The 9656-nt window shown below is 40.4% G+C and overlaps 1 non-coding gene across 1 annotated transcript; it reads right to left on the bottom strand.

Annotated features, from left to right (window-relative positions):
* Window positions 1-391: 391 nt before the first annotated feature.
* Window positions 392-495, bottom strand: LOC147510095 (small nucleolar RNA R71). The gene has a single exon (XR_015219612.1). It is a non-coding gene; the product is annotated as a small nucleolar RNA R71 (small nucleolar RNA).
* Window positions 496-9656: the final 9161 nt, after the last annotated feature.

Below are 9656 nucleotides of genomic sequence, written 5' to 3'. Positions count from 1 at the left end.
CACACACACCATACGACATAATGGTCAAGAAAGAGACTCCTCTCTCCGACTTTTACAAAGCCTTGAGCGATAGCCCTAAATCGTGCATCGTTCTAGCAGACCCAGTGGGGGATTTTCGAATCCCCCCAAACATATTTAATTTGTTACCCGTCTTTCATGGGTTAGACCATGAAAAACCTTATCAGCACATGCGTAGGATTGAACAAGTCCTTACGACATTCCACCATCCTACGGTTGGTGCGAGCAAATTAAACTGAGGGTATTCCCTTTCACCCTAGCCGATAAGGCGGCGTCTTGGTTAACTGCCCAAGCGCTAATTAAATGACTTCGTGGGCTAAACTTGTTCAACTTGTTTATGGAACATTTTTACCCACCCCTAAAGACGGATGAGATGCTTTCAAAGATTCATTTTTTCCGGCAGAATCCTCATGAATCATTTTCTGAGGCATGGAATCGTTTCACCGATCTCCTTATAGAGTGTCCACATCATAACTTAGCTAAAGACACGTTAGTTCGTGCCTTTTTCAAAGGTCTTCTACACCACCATAAAGAAGTCCTTGACATAATGAATGGGGGTAGTTTCCTAAGTAAAGGAGCCTCGGAGGCTTATAAATTTTTAGAAGACCAAACTAAATGGAATAATAATTGGGGGGGTAGTGATGATATCCCCCGCTCAGCTAGTTCTTCTTCAACAGTAAAGGCCACCGGTATGTTTGAGAAGAAAACCGATCCAGAACTTAAAAATCTAATCGAATCTCTAACTAAAAAAGTAGAGGCTATTTCTGCTCAACAAAAGCCTATCCCCGTCATGAATGTAAACTCCAACCCATGTAATTTCTGTTTGAGTCCAGAGCACCACGGCGATTATTGTCCTCTAGCTTATGAACAACAACCACGAGAACAAGATAATGTTTACTCTATTAATAACTATCCTATTCCTAAGCCCTTGGAGACAACATCCCAACTTCATTGGAGAAATAATCAACAAGTAACACCTCCGGGGTACAATAATCAAAACGTTAGGCAAGCAAACAATTATAACCAAGCTCCACCTAGGCAAGGACAAGGACAAGGACAAGGTCAAGGGAATTATAATAATTATAACAACCAAGCGCAAACCACGACAAGGTCAAGCACAAGGTCGAATAATTATAATAATTATAATACCAATAGAGGTATCGTTCGGTTAATAATAATAACTATCACAACCCACCTATAAATAATTCACGGAAATAGTTCGATCCACACCACCCGTGACTACTACACCCACACAACCGGATCGCCTCGACACCTTCATACAAGTGAGCCAAAACTTTTTTCCAAACCATGGCTCAATCTAACCAACCGGCTTCTACAATCCGTTAATAATTTAACCCAACGGTTGGCTCAAGATAAAGCCCATACCAAAGGTGTGTTGCCAAGTCACGCGCCAATACATAATCCTAAAACAACAAACACACCTTTGAGGTAACGGATAATACTAGTAATGAATTTGAAAATGTAGGTGAGATAAATGCCATCACCACTCTCCGTTAAAGCGAGTGGTTGATAACAAGGTAACTATGCCTATAGTTACCCACCAAAAATAACCCTACACCTACTATTTTACTAGATACCCAAATAGAAACTGAAGAGCCTACCACTATAGAGGTACCGGTTACAACACAACCTAAGAAACAGAAAGCCACGGTTAAACATCCGGGTGATACCATTGCTAAATATAGACGCCGAAACCACCGCTTTCCACAAAAATTAGCCATGTTAACTAGGGATACAAATTACGAGGAGATTAGGGACGGCGTTTTCAAGAATCTAACTATAAACCTTCCCTTCCTCGAAGCTATTAAAAGCTACCACATCATGCTAAGTTTCTTAAGGAATTGTGTACTACTAGGCGAAGACAAATATACTAAAAGGCGCTTTTTAACGAACAATTCCCAACCTTATCCGAACATAATGGAATTGTTAAGTACAAGGACCACTGGGTCGATCCCTTCAGACAATGCACCTTAGGAGATTCCTATACGACGACCGCTTTATTAGACCTGGGGGCTAGTGTTAACTTACTCCCATTTTATTTGTATAGACAAATAGGTCTAGACAAGATGCAACCCACTAAAATGACGTTGCAATTAGCTGATCGGTCTATTAAGTATCCTAAGGGTGTAGTCGAAAATGTGTTGGTAAAAGTTCGGGATTTCTACTATCCGGCTGATTTTGTAGTCCTCGATACAGAAGTCGCTAACGACTCTGTCCCGATCATTCTAGGGCGTCCTTTCTTGGCAACTGCCAATGCGCTCATTAATTGCCGTGATGGTTCAATGTCCATGTCTTTTTTTAGCCATCTTGTTGAAGTCAATGTTTTAAAACAAGGACCACAGTTACCCGATTAGTCTATGGATGGAGAGGTAAGCATGATCGAGCTTTGCTCGAGATTATTTCAACAACACGCCCCCGATAGTCATATGCCCAAAATTCTTTCCTTTGGAAAGTCGGACTCAACATTTTCATCCCTACACTAGTCGATACACGTATTATTGATGAGGAAGGGATAGAGGATTTTCTCAAAGATGTAAAGGACTACCATAGTAATGTGGATATGACCAATCTAGATGAGGAATTGGATGAGTTTCTTCGGTAGGTGACAATTCACCCTATCAAGAACTAACTTGCACAACATCCACCTCGACTCCCCCTTCCACCCTTTCAAAGGAATCTCGAGTTTGCACTTTCGATCCTTTTGTTTCTCCTGTGCTTCATAATTTTTTAAATCCTCCTAGCAAACGGATACTTGGAAGGACAAACTACTTGACACCTTCATTTTCAGAATTGAGGCGGTCCCTACACACAATGAATGAGTTCGTTGCTAAAACCACATCCTCGGTTATTATGCAGGGTCTTTCTTTCTAACAACTTTTCCATATCCACCATATTCTCCACAACCATTCACTTTTCCACACTTATTTACTAAAACACCCACGCATTCAAAAAGTAAAAAGAAGGTGCATGATAGGTTATACAATAGGGTTATCCGACTTCGCTTTCATTTCACTAGGTTGAGTCATAGGGAATCTTGGTATTTCATTGTGTTTGGATATGTTTTCTGTGATATTTATTTATGAAATGATCCACAACTATTTCGGTTGTTGATATATGATCAATTGCATGTTCATACATATGTTTTAGATAAAGTCTCGAGTATCTGACTATAAACGACTCAATTTCTGTGTTTGGTGCACTTCCTTACACTTTAATATATTGGCGAGTGCACCATTAAGGTAACCGGGCCCTCCCTATGGAGTGTGTGGCTGTAAGTACCGGATCCTAAGTCCACGGTTCACATAGTTCACGTTTTCCACTTTTGCATGTTTTTCTCGGATTTTTGAGTCATGTTTCTCTATGGTGTGAATTATGTCTTTATTGCTTACTGTTTTTCTTTCTAAAAATAAATAAAAAATAAAAAATAAAAATAAACATAGTAATCTAGGAAGTCTCGAATCGACTTTTAAAAGACCTATTTTAAAAACAAATTTTCTAAGCTTCGTTGTAAAAATTTGTTTGGGGTGGGGTGTTAAATGTTCCGTAATAAATGTTTTATGTCCCATTAGAGTTGCTTAGGCCGTTTTATTGTATTACGATTTGGATTGACATAATCTATTAATTTAGAGTTCATTCGTTCGCATAGCTTACGTCATGCACGCACTTCGAGGCGTTTTCCACTATCTCGTATGTCATCTGAAGTCGGAATAGAGTGTTTTATGGATCATTGGATAGGAAATTCTCTCCTGATCATTTCCATATCTCATTCGCATAAATCGGACCCGGTAACGGCGAGAATTTTGATTTGAAATTCGCGAAAAATCGAAAAAAATCAAAAATTTCGATTTTGGGCTTGGGCCCAACCCGCGCCCACGACCAGCGCGCTCGCGCCCTTACATTCTCAGCAACAGTTCATCGTTTTTTCCACTCCATTCCGCCATTAACAAAGCTCAAAACCCTAACAAAAATAAAAATTAAAAAGAAATACCATAAACTCACGCCAACCATCAAATTTCCAAGCCAAATCTCTTCTAAAACTAAAACCAAACCACCTCCACCAATTTAACCCAACAAAAACCACCAAAAATTCAAAAATTTGGTGCTGCGCCGCCACCACACCGCCACCACCACTGTTCTTTCAGTCGGTCAAGCTAAACCACCACCACCACATCATATTTAAACCCTCACTCCATTCCAAACACTAGATGGCTCAACGCCTAATTATCTGCGAGCAAGTTTTCACTGCCGACCATTTCCGTGCCGTTTTACGGTGACGAAATGGCTAGTAGAGACTGGAATAGTCTCTGGTACTCGACCGAAGCCTTCTACCACGAAGACTTGGTCCGACGTTTCTACAACACCAGGGAGTTGGAGGGGAGTAGGATTTTGTGATGGTAAGGAAGAAGAGAAGGGAGTTGACTCTCTGGGCTGTTGGCTGAGATTCTAGGCATTCCGCCTAGAATCCATCTGGAGGCCACCTTACAGGAGCCCGGTTTGGACGGGTGGAGCCATTGATGGGCGTTCTTGTCATCAATGGGAGCTACAATACAAACTCCCATTGTGTTCGCCAGCATCCCCTCGGGACCCCAACCGGTAGCTCTGACCGATGGATTGGTTAGGAATGTCCTAGGGAAGGACAAGGTCGGCGACATCGGTCCGACCTGCCTCCCACGTCCTATGGATACTCGGAGAGCGTAGTACGATTTCTGTATCCCGGAGTTTTTGCCGAAAGCATGATTAGGGGGTCGGAAGGTCTTTGGCACCTCTTCCCCGTGTTAATCACCAAGATCATGCCGAAGATGAAAGCGGCTCCCGGTACGTCGAGAGGATTTACATTACCCTGCACGGAACACGCCAGATCTATAGGGAGTGTGTCCAACAAGTTTGGAGGAGGGCGGAGGATAGAGAGGAAGAAGAAGAGGATGGTGGGGCTGGGAATGAAGAGGAGGAGGACGAGGATGCCTCCGGGATGAGGAGGGCGTGACCTGCTTTGATGCGAGATGCCTTCCGGTGGTGTTGGTCGATCGCGAACGCATGGCTATGCTTCATAGGGGCATCGTTCACTTAACACTATCTGCTGCACCTCCTCCGGACTCGACAGGCGACTATTCATCACAACCGAGATCCACACCCGGAGAGGATGAGAGATGGGAGGCGAGGGCTGAGATGGAAGCCAGTAGCCGGTTTAGAGTGGATATGCTTGCACGCTTCCTACCTCATCTGAGACTCTGCTTCCGGGACACAGCTACGAGGCATGGCGTCGTCGGCGAAGGGCGGCTTCTTCTTTGGACCTTCGGAGCCCGGGAGCCACCACTAGAGAGTGTGCCCTCCGCCACCGGTGGCGAAATGTTTTTAGAGTCCGAGGATTGATAGTGGTTGTTGTTTTTTTTACTTTTGTTGTGTTATTTACTTTTGTTGTTTTATTTACTTTTGTTATTTTTATTGTAATAAATTTTTATTTCCGTAATTTGAATATTGTAGTGGTACTCCAAATGAAATTTTAATATAAGGGCTTATTTTCATTATGCATGGTTGTTTCATATTGACCCCACCTTCCCAACTTGTTTGGGGGTGGTTTTATCAATTCAAGCATTATTTTTTGTATAACCCTCATTATTAGAATTAATTCGCGGAGTCAAGGTGAAAATATGGTTGTTTAGGCAGAAATATGATTAAGTATCATTGTAGGATGAAATCTAGATTAAATAGGTACATTCTATCATAAAATCAACCTAAAAAGATCTTGGGTTTGAATTAGAATCCGGGATATGAGTTGTTTCCGTTTTCGAGTTTGGAAATTTTAGGATTTCGAACCTGCCGTAATTAGTTTTGGCAACTTTCCGATCCTTTTTAGCAACTTTAAACCTATATAAACTTGATACAAACTATCCTCACAACTCACACTACACCTAAACTCCATCACTCACCTTTCACACCCGCCAGATTCCCACGCTTTAGTCTCCATTTTCACAAAATCGCAACTTCGAGCGCCGCTACGTTAGTTGGCTTCCGCGCCACTTCTGTCGAGAAACATTTGCTCGAGGGCCAGCCAGCGCTTCAAGTCAAGCGACCAGCTAAGTTACTGGAATTCAAAAATACAAAGAGGCGCCAGCGCCTAGTTGGCGCCAGCGCCTCCTTCTCGGACCAGAAAAATTCCGGTTTTTTTCGGCGTTGTGCCGGTCGTTTTGCAACTATTCCGAACGTAGTTTTGAGATGACATCTCCCATAATAATACCGAACAGTCTTTCGAAGATTTGTTCCAAAGCACTACTTACGGTGCTTGGTTTTGTGAGTGATCACATCGTTGGCTGGGAACCTCTTATGGTAAGACCGGTGAACTTTATTCTCCAAAGACTTGCATCTTATTTTTATAATAACTGCATTTTCTTTGAGAGACCGGATGGAGAACAAGTGTTCTCCATCACCATTGACGATGAACCAATGGAAATTACCGTGTTCTTGCTAGCATTTGTTCTTGGACTTGCTATGCCCGCCGAGATACAAGACCCATGGTGCTATTAGATTACGATAATATGCATGTCTACACTTATGAGTCTTTGCACGAGGCTTATGGGGCAGGCATTTTCCGTATTGAGGACCAAGGGGACTATAACGTTGCCCTTGGTAGCCTGTCCATGAACATAGGAACTGTTATGTTTTGGATTATGCTAAACATTTTAGGGGAATGGCGTTTTTCTTCAGTGAATGACGCCACTTGCAGCGTTTTCCTTGCTTTAGCCAATGGACGCCGGTTCTATGACCTTCCCAGAACTTTGATGTCTAGTTTAGCACGAGCCTATACAATGAGACATAAGTACCTTCTTATGCCTGTTCTAATTTCACGTATTATGCTATGTTTCTTTCCTGTTTTTTGTACACGTTTCCGCGGATTGGATTAGGGTAGAACGCGGTCGCGACCCACCAATAGTATTATTCGATCTTTCCGTGCAATGACTTGGCAAGGGTGGCGGATACAACCTCACCAGGTTGCACCCTACACCCCATCGGACCAAGTGGCACTTAATATGTTAGCAACCATAGATGATAAATGGCGTGAAGCCCGGCAAATTATCATAGCATGGCGGGGCGAAGGAGCCTCACTTCTTTATAGAAGTAGAGGATGGCGAAGATGAATAATAACAGCGAGTGGAGGTAAGTTTTAGTTTACATTGTAGTAATCCGCTTCACGTCCCAAGCAATTTAATTCTGTTAACCCCATAATGGGTAGAACTTCATATAGAGTTGTAATGGGTTTATTTCCTATATTAGTGCGTTCTAACCTTGTTTTTTACAGGATGTTCTGAATTTCCGCGCGCTTCAATGGTATTTTTCCTACCCTCTCTATTTAAATGCTTTGAGGACAAAGCATGCTTTTTTGTTTGGGGGCATAGAAACTTCGTGTAATTAAGACATATGTTAGGATATAGATAGACATAATATGCATTGTTTTCTAGTTAAAATTTCAAAATTTAAAAATATAAATAAATAAGTCATGCTATACACTTAGGAATATTGGTATTGTTTCTTTCTCCATGCTCTTAACAATCTAGAAGTCTCACATAGCTTTTGCATCAGAATAATTGTTAGGAACTTAGGTTAATATGTAGGTAATAATCTTTGCATCTATCTATAAATATATTACATGAGTATCTATGATCGTTTGGCGATAAGTTTAAAATCTAGGCTAGAGTACTTATTCTACAAATCCTGTGAGAATATAGCCTAAAAGCCTTATATGAGCCGAAACATTTGAGAAATGAAACAAAGGGAGAAGTAAAATCCGGATAGAGAAATCACCGTCCACTTGCTTGATCACTAAACCATATCCTAAAAAGCGAGAATTTAGGCCCTTTTTGGATCGATATAGCGGAAATTCAAACCCATGAATTATTTTCCGCTAGTTAAGCCCCTCGAGCCTTTCATTAGCCCTTCCATAAACCACAATTCCTTTACCATGTTACAAAAAAACAAAAACAAAATAAAAAAAATAAATAAAAAATAAATATATATATATATATATATATATATATATATATATATATATATATAATAAATCAACCTACCCATTGAAGATAAGTCTGAGAATAGAATGAGTGAAGAAAGAAGAAGAGAAAAACCTGTGTAAACAAAAATTAGTTAGTTGCTTCAGAAAAAGAAAAGAAGTTTCCATCCAAGGAAAAAAAAAAAAAAATAGAAATAAATAAAAACTCCAAAAATAGAATAAAAGGGAGTCAAAAGCCAAAGAAAAGAAAAAAAAAAAAAAAAAATATGGCTAAGGATGGAAACAAATTGTAGAAGCAAAAGTAAATAACAAGGTTTTCTCTAGTTACATAATATGAAGACTCTATTATCTCAGACTTGTCCTTTAGAATATCCATTTCTTTCCTTCTTAAACCATCTCCTAATCCCCGTAACACCTAATAAAGACCTCTAGCTCAATTAGGAATAGGTTAGTGTGATAGTAAGTGACAGATGTGTTTGATCGACTCCGAACTCCTGTGTGTCATTGAGATTGTAAGGTAAAGTGTGCCCACTCGTACCTTTGGAGTAGCTTAAACTTGAGTGAAAAATCAGTGTTGTTTCTTGACTATTATTGTGAGAACCTACTTAAGGGCCAGCTATTCGAAGTTCTCGAAACAAACCCGCTAAACATTTTATAGTACTACTCATTGTGTATATGTTTATTGTAGATCTTGAGATTATTATGCATATATTAGCTTAGGTTTTGACTTGGTTATTTTTGTTCATAGCTAGTGAGGCGATAGATAATTTGGAGCATGAATAAAGAAACAATAGTTTTATTTTCTTAGTCGTTGTAGTATAGATGAAGTTTGTGAGTACCTTCACTAGAAAACTCTCACGAGGCTATAACTTCGTCCACTAGGGAATTCCTAGTGGTTTAAGGCCTTGTTGCATATGGTCAATGCAATCGCGACTCAGTGAAAACGAGTAGTTAGAACTCCATTTTTGGTCACTTATTCTAATTTCTCATCTTTGCTTGAGGACAAAACAAAATCTTTGTTTGGGGTGGTTTGATAAGAGCCCAAAACTGTAGTTTTAACCCCTTAATAATCATACTTTTAGACCAATTATGTGAATAATAAGTAAGAGTTAATACTGATTACGCGTTTTTATGCATTTCAGGCTTCAAAGTCCATTATGTGCAGAAATGTGCCACTTTAGCGAGATAAAGGAGCAAAAGTCAGCAGAACTTCCGAATGCCATATCTTTGGACTCAGACCTCGGAATGAGGCCTACCTTATGTCAAAACGACCGGCTCGGAAAGAGCTTTGTAATGCTCCAAGCCTTGACCCAACCAGAGGAGCAAAAGTGGACGAAAAGTCTGTGGAAGCTAACTGCAGCTGAAGAGGCCTTTTTGGACTGAAAGAATTGGGTTTTGGGCCTGATTCTCTGGCCCAAAACATGGCTCCAAGCCCATGCACGATTTTTGGATCTGGATGTATAAAAACAAAAGCTTGACTCAGTGTTAATGGCAGTCAATGGCAGTTAGGTTAGGTAGATAGCTTAGAATAGAAAGTAGCCATTAAAATAGCTTCTAGATCTAGATTTAATTGTTTTATTTAATTAGTTTCAAATCCTTTATTAGATTAAACCTT

This window comes from Coptis chinensis, chromosome 3 (assembly GCF_015680905.1).
Source record: "Coptis chinensis isolate HL-2020 chromosome 3, ASM1568090v1, whole genome shotgun sequence".
NCBI lineage: Eukaryota > Viridiplantae > Streptophyta > Magnoliopsida > Ranunculales > Ranunculaceae > Coptis > Coptis chinensis.
This window is presented reverse-complemented; position numbering and strand designations above follow the sequence as displayed.